The 16,382-nt window shown below is 42.2% G+C and overlaps 4 non-coding genes across 4 annotated transcripts; all 4 read right to left on the minus strand.

Annotated features, from left to right (window-relative positions):
* Positions 1-12,011: 12,011 nt before the first annotated feature.
* trnal-caa (transfer RNA leucine (anticodon CAA)) lies at positions 12,012-12,122 on the minus strand. Its single transcript has 2 exons — positions 12,085-12,122; positions 12,012-12,057 (listed from the first exon to the last, which is right to left on the minus strand). It is a non-coding gene; the product is annotated as a tRNA-Leu (tRNA).
* A 2,098-nt stretch (positions 12,123-14,220) lies between these two features.
* On the minus strand, positions 14,221-14,294 carry trnan-guu (transfer RNA asparagine (anticodon GUU)). Its single transcript has one exon. It is a non-coding gene; the product is annotated as a tRNA-Asn (tRNA).
* An 898-nt stretch (positions 14,295-15,192) lies between these two features.
* trnan-guu (transfer RNA asparagine (anticodon GUU)) lies at positions 15,193-15,266 on the minus strand. The gene has a single exon. It is a non-coding gene; the product is annotated as a tRNA-Asn (tRNA).
* A 355-nt stretch (positions 15,267-15,621) lies between these two features.
* trnad-guc (transfer RNA aspartic acid (anticodon GUC)) lies at positions 15,622-15,695 on the minus strand. Its single transcript has one exon. It is a non-coding gene; the product is annotated as a tRNA-Asp (tRNA).
* Positions 15,696-16,382: the final 687 nt, after the last annotated feature.

The raw sequence follows: 16,382 nt of genomic DNA on the forward strand, positions 1-16,382 counted from the left end.
GCCGCCGCGGCCCCCTCCCCCCCTCCCCCCCTCCCCCCCTCCCCCCCTTTCTGTCTTCTCAAACCCCAGCTGGTCGAGGCGGATGGCCACCCTTCCTGAGTCTGGTTCTGCCAGAGGTTTCTTCCTGTTAAAAGGGAGTCGTTTCTCTCCACAGTCGCCTCAGGCACGCTCAGGACGGGAGATTGGACCGAAAAACAAAAAGTTTTCAGTGCAATCTGTTGGTTTCCTTAGCTAGGAAATTGTTTTTGAATTGGCTCTATATGAACGAATTGGATTATTTTATGAATAATTATGATTACAATTAATTGAATTCCAATTGGCTTGAATTGGACTTTATTATCTAAGTGCCTTGAGATGATATTTATTGTATTTGGCGCTATATAAATAAAAATGAATTGAATTGAATTGAATTTCATTTGTCACTGCAGTCAGTGGACCTTATTTATCAAAGTGGTGTAACATTAAATCCAAGAATACAATAGTTTTTTTTCTTTGGCATCTAACTTCTGTCTGTGGACTGATTGGAACATTTGAACAAGATACATAAATGTCTGAATTGGCTGTAAATATTAGACCAACCTGGGGGCTTTCCATGACTATTGCAGGTTTTATCAAAACCTAGGAACCCTGCAGAATAACCAAGCCACATCGCACAAACACCATTTAACTTACCTCCTGTGTGAAGTCTATGTGAGCAGAGAGTGACATAATCAGAGTCATTTCACTCATGCATATGAACTCGAGATAGTCCAGGTCCAAGGGCAGTCGCTGCAATGCCTGCTCCAACCTGGACTGCAGTCGGTCCAGAATATGCCTGCCCACCATCACGTCCTGCCATAGAGGAATTGAAGAGGTTATCATTTATACCTCCTCCCCATAAGCAAGTGTATAATACATTCTGTGCAATTTATGAACTCCAAAAATATACAGATGTAGCCTATCTATCATAAAATCTAAACATTAGCATCACCAAATAGACTCCTGTGGGAGTATCCATCACAAAAGGTACGCTGCCTGTCAGGTAGGGATATAACAGTCAAATCTTGTAAATATAACTCTGCAGAGTGATAAAAAGTCATTTTGAGACCAAAAAGAAATCCAAATGTCTTTATAAGCCTTAAAGGGGAACTGCGGTATTTTCAACATTAAGCCTCTTTTATGAGTCGTCTGCAACGTTTTAGAACCCCCCTCACCGCTTTTTTTAATTTTCCTGCTGTCTCCGGTATTTGCCTAATTTTGATTAATCTCAACCTGCTTCAGAATGGCAAGTCATATGCATGTCCAAAAAGGTCTGTAAAAGCACCATAAACGTCCGTTTTCAAAATCATCAACTCACCGGAGTGGGCACGATTGTCCTGTAGTGTGTAGTGTTTCCTTGTGCGTTCGAATCTTATGCGATCATGTTGACACACTGATTCAGTGTCACTGAAGCACACATTTAACACTGGACTTTTTTTCAACACCGAACAGCCTAGAGTGTAGTTTTTATATATATTTTTGCCGTGGTAAAGGTCTTAAAAGTCATTAAATTTGTTGATAAAAAATGTGCAGATACCCTGTCAAAGAGTGTCTAGTTACTTATTTATTCTTTACATGTATATTTTAAAAATAACAATGTTTTTCATGTTTGGAATAAAAAGAGGTTTTATTTCATACATTTTTTGTTGGTGACAGATGTTTTGGTGACGAACACTGGTCGGTAGGGCCCCCTAGGATTTTTTTGCTTGGGGCCCCCACAGACTCTAGAATCGCCACTGGGTGAGTGGAGGAGGGAAACATCGAAACAATGAGCTACGCTTTTCAAATTGAACAGACTGTGCGCGCTCCCGGAAATCAATTTCTGGCAGCAATCAACTTTTGGCACGGCACCTGTCATTTCACATCGTTAGGCCTATATGACCGCTTATATGACGACATTGAGAAACTTTTGCTACATCGTGAAATTGCCGATATCTTTAATTAACTTACCTGAGCAGAAGCGTTTGACTCCATCCTGTTTTTCCTCCATCAGTACCAACGTGTACCCACTGAGTGTCGTTGGCGCTCAGATCCCGGCCGGCAGAAATTGCTGCTCCTTGATTGGATGGTTGGTTGGCGCGTGGGTGGGCACCGGGTAGATTGGCAAGTCAGTAAGCAACGTGCTGATTGGCTATTCACTCAGGCGTCAAAACAACCTGTGTGAAGTCGGCACCCCATATGTTGAAAATATGAATAAAAGCATTTTGGTTCGTTTGTGCATCGTTTGTACATGATTGTGCAGGCAAAATCAGCGTTTGTGCACAAACCGTCTTTAAGATATTTAACTTTTAAGAGGTTGGTGACCTTAGGTCACTCAGCACCCCATCAACCTCCGAATGACTCGAAAATGGTTGGAATCGTTTGTGCATCGTTTGTGCACGTTTGTGCAGGCAAAATTAACGTTCGTGCACAAACCATTTTTATGTTATTTAACTTTTAAGTTTTTGAAAGTAGGTCACTCAGCACCCCATCAACATCCGAATGACTCAAAAATGGTTGGAATCGTTTGTGCATCGTTTGTGCATCGTTTGTGCATCGTTTGTGCAGGCAAAATTAATGTTTGTGCACAAATAGTTTTTTTATAATTTAACTTTTAATTTTTTGAAATTAGGTCACTCAGCACCCCATCAACATCCGAATGACTCGAAAATGGTTGGAATCGTTTGTGCATCGTTTGTGCACGTTTGTGCAGGCAAAATTAATGTTTGTGCACCAATAGTTTTTTTATAATTTAACGTTTAATTTTTTTAAAGTAGTTTACTCATCAACATGTCTTGGCAGTCATTATTTACCAGAGGTGTAAAAATGTTGAATATTGTCGCACACTGTTGTGATTACATACCCCTATTTTGCACAACATAAGTTAGCATTGGTCAACTGATCAAACATTAGTATTTATGCAATCACAAGGGTTGTCTTCATATTTTCAGAGTGGTAAAGCATGATTAAGTTTAATTTTGGTAAATAGTACCACTCCCTATTTTAAATGTCTAGCTGTATATCACCATGCGTATACACCAATGTTCATTCTCTTGTCTGCAAAGTAATAGCGTAAACTACAACACAAATAAAATGCAACATGCATGCACTTCATACTTTACTGGCACAATGAAGGAAGTGCTTCATGTGTACTGTGCAAAAAATCATGGCCCGGGAAAATGGTGAAATGTATCAATTTGCTACAGGGTGGGAGGGCCTTGGGTAATAAGACTCAGTTTACCTTAAAGGACTTATGAAACGAATTTTAATTGTTGGAATTTCACAGTTTTTGCTGCTGATTCTAAAGGTTCCAAGCCTTGCGATTAAAATGAGATATTGTCTGGATAATAATTTATCCGGGAAGTCATGTTAAAACGGGCTCAAAAGGAGCCACATTTTGTCTTTTTGTGCGAATTCATTTTTTTATGCGTGACGTCATAGGGTTGACACAGAAGTTCTAGTAGTCTAACTGTAATGGCGGCGTCTATGGCTAAGACATCAAAGCACGGTGGAAAATATTGTGTTGCTGGAGGGCCAAATGGTGTTAGTTGCAAAAATAGCAGCTTCACTGAAGGCATCTCTCTGCACATGTTTCCCAAACTAAAAAATACTGGAACTGAGGCTGACAAGGAGAAGGCAAACACAAGAGCACGGTGGATGTATCACTGCCTGCTGCCGCCTGCCGATAGCTGCACCTGTTACGGTGTTTGCTGCTCGGAAGCAGGGGACTGCTCGGTCTGCACTTCGGTCTGCACACATATCCAGCTATAATTTGGCGACGTTGTGAGTGGCTGGCCGTCTACCTCTGCTAGCTTTTTTTGTGTTTTGTCATGTTTTTATCGTTTTCATCACCACTGATGCATGATCGCCTGAGTCTCTTGAAAATCAGAGATGCTGTGGACATAATATCGATCACGTCAACGATCAGACAAAGCCACCGCCACCTGTTTTGGCGTCTGTGCCCTCTTCTTACCTATTGCATCTACCTGGTCGGTTGCCACGCAACAGCCGTCGCAGAAGACGTGGAAAGAGAGGTGGAGTAATATGCCGGGTGAAAGCCCACCTGGCTTTGCCCTCCACCAACAACGCTCGCCATCTGCTGTCTGGTCTCTCCGGTGATTGCGCCGGCTATGACATCCGAGGCTCCGTGGATCAGTCTTACCGATGGCTGCTGCCGGTCGTGCCGAGGCCGGGTGCCCATCTCCCTGCCGCCGACCCGTGAGGATCCGCAGATGGGGCCGCGCACTGGAGGATCTCCGACCCGTTAATCCACGCCATTGTTTATTAAGCTTACATTAAAACCATGTTATTATCACATACGTTTTTTTTAAGTGGCTGGATTTCAAAGTGCCCCTTCGTTAGGTTTCAAGTGTCAAAGACAGCGCAGCAGAATGCCATATCTGCGAAACCGGCATGTTCAAATCTTTTCCAGTTTACCACAGCAAACATACACTATTGTGTCATTTGATTGATAACATCTTAATAATAATCAGCGTGTAGTAGGAGCGATGGCTGTTTTGTGCCCGTCGATCCTGTGCCGAAAATGGTAACTTTCATTCATTTCCATTACCCATACGGGAGGTGCAGAGAGCCTCTACAATATAGATACTAAATCGATTTGTGTGGCTTAAATTCAACGAAAGTTTTTCCACATAATGTTAGAGGTGTGTTCTTTCGACCTGCTGATGTTTGTATCAGAATTTTGTTTCCTTTATGAGATATAAGTCCATCAAATGTATGTTGTTTTCACAGCCAGCCATACTAGCAAATAAGGGAGTCAACCCTATGACGTCACGGTCATGTGGCCAATTTCGCACCAAAGGCCACATAATTCTTTTAAATGGCCGTTTTAACATAGCCTGGCGACGCCATCCTACGTACTTCCGCCCAAAGATTTTGGCTCCGCACATAGTCTGGCCAAATCCCCCTACCTCGGTTCGCTCAGTGTTTTGCCAATCAGCAAACAGTTGCGAGTGGTGACGCAGAACTCACGCGCGCAGTCCATTGTAGTCCATGTAATTGTAGTTCAACCGCAGCGGAAATAAACATGGCGACGGAAGAACGCTAGAAGCTATCCATGAAGTTGTCTCAACTCTGGAGATCATTGCACAATTAAAACGAGAGCAAGAGAAATGCCTCGTCAATTTTGTTAGTGGCAAGGATGTCGTAGCTCTCCTTCCAACTGGCTTTGGGAAAAGTTTGATTTATCAAATGGTACCGGTATAATGAAAGCGGATGTGGGAAGCGTGATTCGCGAGCTAGAGCCTCGCGAGAGTAAGCATGAAACTCGGCGCATAACCAACGTCATTTCTAAACATTATGATTGGTTAAGGGAACTCCGTTACTCCAATGAATTTAAGTTGCTGGGTAAGGTCCCGCCTTCCATGGAAACGGATTCCTCTTGGGTTTTCCCAGACTGTTTGACAGAGTCAACAGTCGGCTTTCGCCCAGGCTAGTTTTAACAAGTTATGCCCGGAAAATTTAGTTCAAGTTGGATTGATGGTTTTAGAAAAAGACAAAAATTTCATTTGAATGATAGATGAACATTCGTTTCAGTTCATCTTTAAATACAAAAACCATTTCTGCAGCACCAGCCATCTGGCCAAGGTAACTAATTTATATCTATACACTGTTAGATACTGTTATCTTAAATGCCTAATATCTCTACATATTGATGATTGATTTAAAGACAACTACAAATCCAATTCCTAAACGTTTGGGACACTTAGCCCTAAGATGTAAATATAATTTTGTGCAAAGATTTGTGTGAAAGACACATATCGGTGTTAAAACCAAAATTACAGGGAAATAAAGGGATTACAAGGAGTTTTATTTTATTTTAGTAAGCTGTAATAGCTGCAAATGTGGACCGACATCATATTGAGAACAGTATAACTACAGAAACACAAGAGAACACTTACAGAACACAGTGAATGAAGGGTTTCACTAACTTAGTGAAAGATCAGAGTCCAAGACATGAAACACATGCGATTTGTTACATGTATCAAATGAAAATATACGTATTTTCCTCTAAACAATCAGAGGTGTCAAAAGTATTCACATTTACTACTTAAGTAGAAGTATAGATACTTGGGTTTGAAAATACTTATTTACAAGTAGAGGTATCTACTGAAGCTTTTTACTCAAGTAAAAGTAAAAAAGTATACAGTTTCCAAGCTACTTTAAAAGTAAAGTAAAAGTAATAAAACGGGAAAAAATGCCATTGAGGACAATAGCGTAACTTATGGATCAGATATGTGACTCATAGAATGTATGGTTTGGAAAGATATTATTATTATTATTAGGCCTATTATTATTACATATTGTTATTATTATTATCATACTATTTTTCTCTGAATCAACAACATTATACAGTAATACTGTACAAAAATTCGGCCATCTTGAAAGTGTTGGCCTCCAAAATCTAATCAGTTCATGAACCTACCCTAGAGCATTAACACACCGAATCTGGGACAAATCCATCCATCCGTTCAAAAGTTATCACGTTAACATGAAAGACCTAACGCGGCGGACACGGCGGCGCACGCAAAACCGTTACATCCCCGACGCTCCGCGTTTTGGGGATATAATAATAATTACTCCAGTTAAGTACAAATTACCCAAATCTTTACTTAAGTACAGTACTTTGTACTTTGTTACTTGACACCTCTGAAAACTATAAATATCTTGATTTTAACAGCTGGTATGTTGTCTGAAATAAAATTGCATTCATGCGTTTTGCTTTTACTCAGAATTTAGCAAGTGTCCCAACCTTTTTGGCATTGAGTTGGTACACTCAAGCAATGACACTCTACTTTCATTTACACCAGATGCCAAAGTCATCCCGGTATGACAGGGATGAAGTCATACAGGTCATCACCACGGCCCGAGACAGAATCTTAAATGAGAAGAAAATTGCTGGTCTCACAGACACAGTGTGGGCTGAACTCAGTGAGCAGCTAAGGGGGACAGCAAAACTGAAAACTCTCTACACAATTGTAAAATTAGATAGACATGACAGCTGGAAAATACTAGGGATACATTCTGACAATGATAGTGATTTGGAGCCCGAATCTGTGGACAGCTGTGAGGAAAATAAACACACAGATCGAAGTGGAAACAAAAATGAAAATGAAATTAACATTGAGCTAGAAATTACAAATCAGGAGAGGAAGGATGACTGGGTGGAAGAAGTGATGTACAACGACACATGTCAGCCCTCAAAAAAGAGAGAACACCAAGTGTTGAAGCGATGAGTTTGGACACATTCTATAAATATGAAAATCTGGGAGGCCAGTAAATGTCCTTGCACAATTGCTTTTAAAAGGGGAAAGATATATCCAAATGGCAACCTGAAGTGCCTTGATGTAATTGGAGTTTGCACAGACTGTAACGCGCAAATAAGCATTTACAGTCAGAGCTTGCCAACAGACAGTACACCTATGGTGTTACACTGTGAAATAAAGAAGATTGCGCATCACCACCTCAAGAGAAAGAAGAGGAAGTTATTAGGCACATACAGAAAGCAGGTGTCAGAGGAACTGTGGGAAGGCAGAAAAGTGTCACATGTCTGGCGTACTGCAGCTGCCAATGAAATTATGGATTTGAGTGACCCAGAACCTAGCCACCTCCCAAGCCTTACTGTGTTGAGGAAAGCCAAACAAGAAACGGGACTTAAGGAGCTTGGCCATGCCCATCCAGTAATCTCTCTCCAGACCATGAAGTACAGTGTGCCTTACAATGGTAGCATATTTGACATTGGCCTTGACAAGTTTTTCTGCCATTATCACACCCCCTCTCAGCTGCAGGTCTACAAGACAATGTCCAAGACTAGAGGGTCTACTGTCAGTTTTGATGCAAAAGCACAGTTGTCAGAAAACTTCAGAGAGAAACAGGGCCTTCTGGGCATATCTTTTTATATCAAGGTGTCCTCTCCTCACCAGGTGTGCACATTCCAATTGTACAGATGCTCTCAGAACGCCATGACATTGGTGCAATTGCAAATTGGTTAACTGACTGGCAAAGAAGTGGTGCAGCCGTGCCATGAGAAGCAGTGAGCGACTTCTCTCTTGCGTTGTTGGGAGGACTTGTCAAAGCATTCACCACCTGCCCTGATCTGAAGTCCTACATCAACCAGTGCTTTGGAGTGCTGCAGGGAAAAGATTCCAACACACTACCCCCCTGCTACATCAGAGTGGATGTTGCCCACTGTATAAAATTGATCAGTCGATGGGAGTGCCTCCGCAAAAAGGGTAACCGCGTGAGGGACTTCTATTTAAGGGCTATGGGCCAGCTCATCCAGGTCACCTCTCTTGATGAGGCCAGACAGCTGATCAGTTCAATCACAGTTGTGGCATTGAGTGAATCTGAGGGCATGGGTGGTCAAGGTATGCCTGTCAGTTCAGAGACCTGCAAGCTGTCCATCAAAAACCTCATTGCCAAAGGTTCATCAGCTGAAGAGAAGGGGATTGAGGATCCAATGGCAAATGTAGAGGATGAGGACATGGGTCAGATGAAGGAGTGCCAAACTAAATCTCAAATGTGGGCACTGGAAATATGCGAGGAGAGTTGGCGTTTGGCGTCGAGCGATGGTGACCGGGACAACTTGCACTTTCTCCCAGACCTTGTTCCACACCTGATCCGAATGGCAGCGTATCTGCCACTGTGGACTGCAGTCATGGTTCCACACTTTAAAAGTGTCCACATAACAAGTTCAGCCAATGTTGAGGCGGAATTTAAAAACGTGAAGAAAGGCCTCTTCAAGCATGACAGCTTGCCTCTCTGTGTGGACCGCTTTGTGCGACGCCATCTGGATCACATCGAAGGTCAAATGAAGTTGTCCGCCGCCAACATCAAGACAGAGCTGTCGAATGAGGACTCAGAGGAGACGGAAGAGCAGGAACCAGTGGAGAATTGGAGAGGTCTGGTTGCCCCACCTAGAAAAAGAACATCATACCTAACACCATGTCCTGAATGGCAACATATGACTACAAGACAAAAGAAAACACAAATTGGGCTTTTGAGAAATGGCAACTACTTAGCCAACCACACAATTAAAACTGGAAAGGCACAGCTTTCAGTTGTGAACACCTGTGCGTTCGACTCCTTTTGCCAGTGCCTCTGCTGCGCCTACTGCGACAGTGAAAGATTCAGCACATATGTGCAAGGGATCAATCAACCTGTACTGGATCTGGTTAAATCCATTGTGACCAGTGGCATTAACAGCACCACATACAGGCAGAGGGCACTGATCTTGGAGCAGATGTTTTCTCATGAATCATTGAAATCTGGGGCACACCAAATTAATGCAGCATGCAATGTTGCACGAATAGTGACAGACACAATGAAGAATGTTGACACACTGACCTTCACCTCTCACTGCACTTCTCCAAACTGTCCATAGCATGAATCAAGGAGCTTGCCTCTTGTCCCTGTGAATGTCAAAACTTTGGGCAGAAGGGGAAAAAAAGATCTCCAGGCAGCAACTGAAGATGGGCTCCATGTCCACCCCGCAGAGTGCCATCAGCCAGTTGATGCAGCTGACTCCTCATCCGAAGTGCCAAGGTGTGATGGTGTGGTTACACACACTTATGGTACAGGAGAGGCCCTGTTTGTGGAGTTGGGAACAAATCATCACTTCATGCTCAATCAATTTCCAGTGAACATCATGCTACAGCAGGAGCAGTTCACGCTCAGGGGCATTGTTGCTTTTCGGCCGGGGTCAAGCAAAAAAGCAATTGGGTATTATGTGGCCCTCTGTCGGCGATCCTCATGTAAATGGGAGGAATATAATGACCTGGCCAAACGGGTCACAATTGCCACAGAAAAGTCTGTCATCCTACCGCATGTTGTCATCTACACCAAAGATTGATTTGGTTCAACCGCCCTGACTGAGGAAAATGTTTTTGCTTTGGAGGTCCGTCACAAAAGGACAACAAACCCGTCTTCCACTCACAAGTTACCCCCCACGTTTGAATCACTGTTGCTGCAGAGGCAGTTTGACTGGTTTGGAGCCACCCACAGCCTGCAGTTTTCTGAACGTTGCACTGCCAGACAAAACGTTTCATGTTCTAGTCTGGCTTGTTTAAACCAAACTTATTTACAGTTTTAGTTACAGTCTGATAATTTCTGTTCACATCAAATAAATGATTCAACAACAATACATACATACCTAGATAAAATAAGTAATTCACTGACCATGCCATGAGATGAACTCAAGGTGACCTGCTAAAAGGTCAGGCCTAAAAAAAAGAAGTTTGGTTCCGGTTTTGGCTGCAACAAGTTCTGAATCTCGTCGAACATGGAACGTGACTGAACAGAAGCCTTCTTCCAACAAGACGAGATGATATAATCAATGTTAATTTAAAAAGAATGTGCTTACTCATAACGTTACCGATGTATTGCAGTTTGAGGCAGGTGGTAATCTGTCTGTGTCAGCATATTTTCCTTTCTAAGTCTAAGTTTGTATTATACAATAATACAAATAAACACATAATCATTAAATACAAAATTGACACGTTAAAACCAAACAGCTCGACGAGAAATGAAACACACACATATCTCGCTGGCTGCACATAAATCAGGGGGAATGAGTCTTCTTATTTAACCAAAAAATATCTTCCAAAAATCAAATATGGAAAATACTTGGCTTATACCTTATACCTTATAACTTAGTGTGAACTTATAACTTAGCGTGAACTTCTTAAATCTTTCGTTTTCTTCCTTCTGTAAATTGCGTCCCCTGCGCAACAGGTGGCTAACGTTGGATCCCACCCAGTACACAACACAAATAACTCTATACAAAAATAAACCACATGAATAAAATATTTAAACAAACAAAAATAACATACACAGCAGTTATAAACTATTTGTGCAAAAACATTAATTTTGCCTGCACAAACGATGCACAAACGATTCCAACCATTTTCGAGTCATTTGGATGTTAATGGGGTGCTGAGTGACCTAAGGTCACCAACCATTTAAAAGTTAAATATCTTAAAGACGGTTTGTGCACAAACGCTGATTTTGCCTGCACAATCGTGCACAAACGATGCACAAACGAACCAAAACGCTTTTATTCATATTTTCAATATAAGGGGTGCCAACTTCACACAGGCGTCAAAACAGGATCAAAATTCGTACTCGTAACTTGAGTTTTTTAAACTTGTAACTTCAGGGTCGTACTTGAAGGTGGGGAATTTGTGTGTCTGTCGGATTTAGTTTTACACATACACAAAATGTTTTTACAATTTCAAAACTTTGTTACAGATGCAAAAAAAAAATTACAACTTCAAAACTTTGTTACACATGCACAAAATGTTTTTACATAGACACAAAATATTTTTAAAACTTCAAAACTTTATTACACATCATTGTACAAGTACAAAATCTTTCTGACCCTTATTTGATCGCATAGAACTCCACTCGACTGGATCCCACTCAGCTGTTAGGGTTTTCCAAGAGGTAATACCACCTGGCACAAGGTGGAACATTTTTAGCACCTACTCGGTCGGGGTCGAGTTGAGTCCAGCCAAAAATGTGACATTTACAGACTGCAGGCAACTTATTGGCCAGGGAGTGATGTCACTGGATGAGTCATGAAAGCCACTCCTTAACAAGAACCCGGCAACAGCAACAGTTGGATTTGATGTATTCTGTGATCATCAACGAGGTGGATTACTAGACGCAAAGACACAGACCAAGTAGCATGTATACCTTCACCTTGATGTCCTAAATTGTTGTGTCATGTTTTGTCCAATAAAAGTGACATCACAGGACTTTTGGACCTCCTTGCTATAACGACCCCACCCACATTGAGGTGGTTGTGAGTAAGTACGAGTGGAAAAGAGCTTAATGTAGCAGGAGAACTGCCTCATCGCACATCAGAATTGTGTATGTTAATGGGAGGAACTGAAGGCCCGTCTTCAGAGATAAATTCCCTTTTTTCACCATGGCCTGACATGGCTTTCTTCAAGGTCTTCTAATAAGAAAGTAAGATTTAAGCAATAAATTAGTGTCAGGTGTGGGATTTGAACCCACGCCTCCTTTTGGAGACCAGAAGTCCCTGTCCCAAGGAAGGAATGAAGCCTTGAGTCTGGCGCCTTAGACCGCTCGGCCATCCTGACGCCATTACTTCCCTGACTGTGTAAAATATGAGAAACGTGAACCAAAATGCAAAACGCTACTCCACTTGACTATATTCGACTCAGGTTTTAGGGTTTTTCATGAGATAGTAACAGCTGGTAGCAGCTACATTTTTAGCACCTACACGGCAGGGATTCGAGTTGAGTCCAGCCGAAAATGTGACGTCTACAGACTGCAGGCCACTGATTGGCCAGGGAGTGATGTCACTGGATGAGTAATGAAAGTAAGAGAGGGCCAGAGGCCATGGGTTGTTATTCAGATTTTCCTTCATTTGTTTTAAAGTGAATGATCATACTTGAGCAAACGGGGAATACAGAAATGACATGAGCCCAAAGAAAGGTCAAAGTAATGCTCTTGCACAAGTTTGAATGTTTTTTACTCATATTGTGCATTTCAGGAGGTTTGTGATCATTCAAAGAGGCACCACTGAGGACGCTGTGATGGTGGTAACAGAACTGAACTTTGACTTTAAGTGCTGGATCAAACATCTGTTGGCCGTACCTCCTCACGCCATATCCTGATCCAGGAACAAGGGCATGTGCACATGCACATGCACATGCACATGCACATGCACATGCACATGCACATGCACATGCACATGCACATGCACATGCACATGCACATGCACATGCACATGCTAAAACAAGGGCACGGATAGAAATGACCTTTGTCCAAATTAAATACAGGTTCATTGCTTAAAGTTCTCAGGCACCATAGCTGACTTCTGACAGAGCCATCTTAAATTTTATAGTATACTTCATATTTTATACATTTTGTCTTGTGGACAACTTTTCAGGCTGAAGTCTGAGTCCCTGCAGGTTCTAGTGCCTGAAAGGGCTCAGTTTCTCCTGACACAGTGAGGGACCTATACAGGGACACATATTTCCTTTGATCCTTATTGTTGTGACCTTTGAGTTAGAACTTCTTTTCATAATTTAGCATTGACACAGTAGCAGTTTAAGTCAGAGCAAGTGTAAGAAGGCTAAATGGACAGAGATGATTTATAACTTTCCACACGTTTAGCTCATGGCACCCCACTGTGAATATAAATGTAAAAAACACATTTCTAACACTTTGCATGAACCGTACAATAATGACAAGTTTGAGTTCAAGTTGTGTTGAATTGTTTAATTATTATTACATGTTTCTCAAGCTGTGGAGAGAAAACAGAATTAAATACAGTTCACAACACGAAATTCTCCTTTATCTGAATTTATACTAACATCCCTCTCCAGTTTCTTGATCTCTTTTATTTTCAGTTTCTTGTGTTCCATATATAGTTTGCTGCTCTCTTTATTGGACAAACACATTTCTTCAAAGGCTACTTACCACTCTGAAATATGTTGCTGTACTTTACCTTCACCTGCTGCCAGGTATGCTTTTGGCTGTTAAGATAGCTCCTGTTGAGATGTAACAGTGAAAAAATAATATGTGGGTCACACATTCACGATAATATAGTCAGAAAGTATGATGATGCGTGTCGATTATTGAGTTATTAATAAAGTGAGCAGGGCCAGTATATTTGTGTTGTACATCTCATCCAGAGATAATTCAGCATGCTTTATGTAAACACATTATAACACAAAGAGGAGAGCATAAATACATGAGTACAGTAAAATAAATGTCTAACAATTGAAACTTTCAGAACTTAGGCGTTTAGTCTGTCTGCAGTTGTTAGTCATGCCGTTTCTTCGCTTTTTTGATCGCAGCTGTATTACCATTTCTGGTGATGACACTTTTAAAATCCTCATACAGCTCCATCAGTATTACTTGTTCAGCTGCCGAAAAATTTAGAGCTGTTGTCTTGCTCTCCTTTTCTGCCATCTCCATTTTTCCACCATCCACTCGTCAGGGCTTCTTACGTTCCTCGTGCACTCACACTTAGCTAGGCTGTGTAAGCCTTGCTTGGATTAGCCTCGCTGAGATGCAGCTGAAATGTCTTTGTGGAGCAACTTGAGGCTTAATTGGGAGATTGTGCTAGTTCAAGCGACAATTTCTGGCTATAGCCTGGCTTTCTTTAGCTACTTTTGAGGAATACCCCCCTGGTTGTTGACCAGTGGATTTGTTGGTATACACACTCGTCCCTGGGTGGGTTCGAACCACCAACCTTTCGGTTAACAGCCGAACGCGCTGGCCGATTGCACCACAGAGACTTGCTGTAGCTGTCTGTGGGCGTGGCCTCGATCATTACCGCCTCTCATCCCTTCATTAGAGTATGTGTTCGATTTATTTATGTTTTTCATAAGGTTGATATCTGCTGTGTAGGTAACAAGTAAAGTAGCACACAACAAGTAGTCAATAACTTCCTGGTCTGACTTGTTAAAGAAAGAGATTTAATGTCAAATTGTTTCCCAAGTGCCCTCATTTGGTCTCTCAGCCTTTTTGAATTTTTTCTTGTTTGTGTGTGACTTTCATAGCAATATGACAAAAAGGTTGTTTTTTCACTTTGCTTGTGCAATTTTGACAAAAGACAGAGGAGCCTCCAGGTTGAGTCATGCATTACACTGCACTTAACAGGTCATCCATGGAGAAATATTTTGCCAAGGAGCGTGTATAATGCGTAAGGAGAGCGTTTTGGCAGCAGAATGTTTACTTTAACTCACGTAATACACATAAGTCAGAACGTCCCTGGGTGGGTTTGACCCACCAACCTTTCAGTTAACAGCCGAACGCTTTAACCTATTGCGCCACAGAGACTCTGCCTGGCTTTTGTTGGCAGTGGGCGTGGCTTCGAGCTTGACTGCCCCCTCATGGCAGTAGATGCAAGCGTTCTGTATTTTTACGTGATGAGACTCGAGTGAACTGCTGCTGATCTATGTCAAACTTGAACCGAAAAGTAGGAGGTGCTATACAGCAAGATTACCAGTTACAATACAATTGTAATGTCTCTCATCAAAAAGCTCAGAATGCTTTGGCACCTTAACTCTTGTCAACCAAATGACTTAAAGGATAACTTGTGGGTTCAGAGGGACAAGTTAACCATTACAGCTATCGATTTGCTACCAAACCTACAACTGGTTGCTGACTGGTAGATTTGTTGGTACACACACTCGTCCCTGGGTGGGCTCGAACCACCAACCTTTCGGTTAACAGCCGAACGCGCTAACCAATTGCGCCACAGAGACTCTGCCTGGCTTTTGTTGGCAGTGGGCGTGGCTTCGAGCTTGACTGTCCCCTCATGGCGGTAGATGCAAGCGTTCTGTATTTTTGCGTGATGAGACTCGAGTGAACTGCTGCTGATCTATGTCAAACTTGAACCGAAAAGTAGGAGGTGCTATACAGCAAGATTACCAGTTACAATACAATTGTAATATCTCTCATCAAACAGCTCAGCATGCTTTGGCACCTTAACTCTTGTCAACCAAATGACTTAAAGGATAACTTGTGAGTTCAGCGGGACAAGTCACCCATTACAGCTATTTGATTTGCTACCAAACCTACAACTGGTTGCTGACCGGTAGATTTGTTGGTACACACACTCGTCCCTGGGTGGGCTCAAACCACCAACCTTTCGGTTGACAGCCTAACGCGCTGGCCGATTGCGCCACAGAGACTTGCTGTAGTTGTCTGTGGGCGTGGCCTCGATCATTACGACCTCTCATCCCTTCATTAGAGTATGTGTTCCATTTATTTATGTTTGTCATAAGGTTGATATCTGCTGTGTAGGTAACAAGTAAAGTAGCACACAACAAGTAGTCAATGACTTCCTGGTCGGACTTGTTAAAGAAAGAGATTTAATGTCAAATTTTTTCCCAAGTGCCCTCATTTGGTCTCTCAGCCTTTTTGAATTTTTTCTTGTTTGTGTGTGACTTTCATAGCAATATGACAAAAAGGTTGTTTTTTCACTTTGCATGTGCAATTTTGACAAAAGACAGAGGAGCCTCCAGGTTGAGTCATGCATTACACTGCACTTAACAGGTCACCCTTGGAGAAATATTTTGCCAAGGAGCGTGTATAATGCGTAAGGAGAGCGTTTTGGCGGCAGAATGTTTGCTTTAACTCACGTAATACGCATGTGTCAGAACACACCTGGGTGGGCTTGACCCACCAACCTTTCGGTTAACAGCCGAACACGCTGGCCGATTCCGCCACAGAGACTCTGCCTGGCTTTTGTTGGCAGTGGGCGTGGCTTCGAGCTTGACTGCCCCCTCATGGCGGTAGATGCAAGCGTTCTGTATTTTTGCGTGATGAGACTCGAGTGAACTGCTGCTGATCTATGTCAAACTTGAACCGAAAAGTAG

This window comes from Odontesthes bonariensis, chromosome 8 (assembly GCF_027942865.1).
Source record: "Odontesthes bonariensis isolate fOdoBon6 chromosome 8, fOdoBon6.hap1, whole genome shotgun sequence".
NCBI classification, from domain to species: domain Eukaryota; kingdom Metazoa; phylum Chordata; class Actinopteri; order Atheriniformes; family Atherinopsidae; genus Odontesthes; species Odontesthes bonariensis.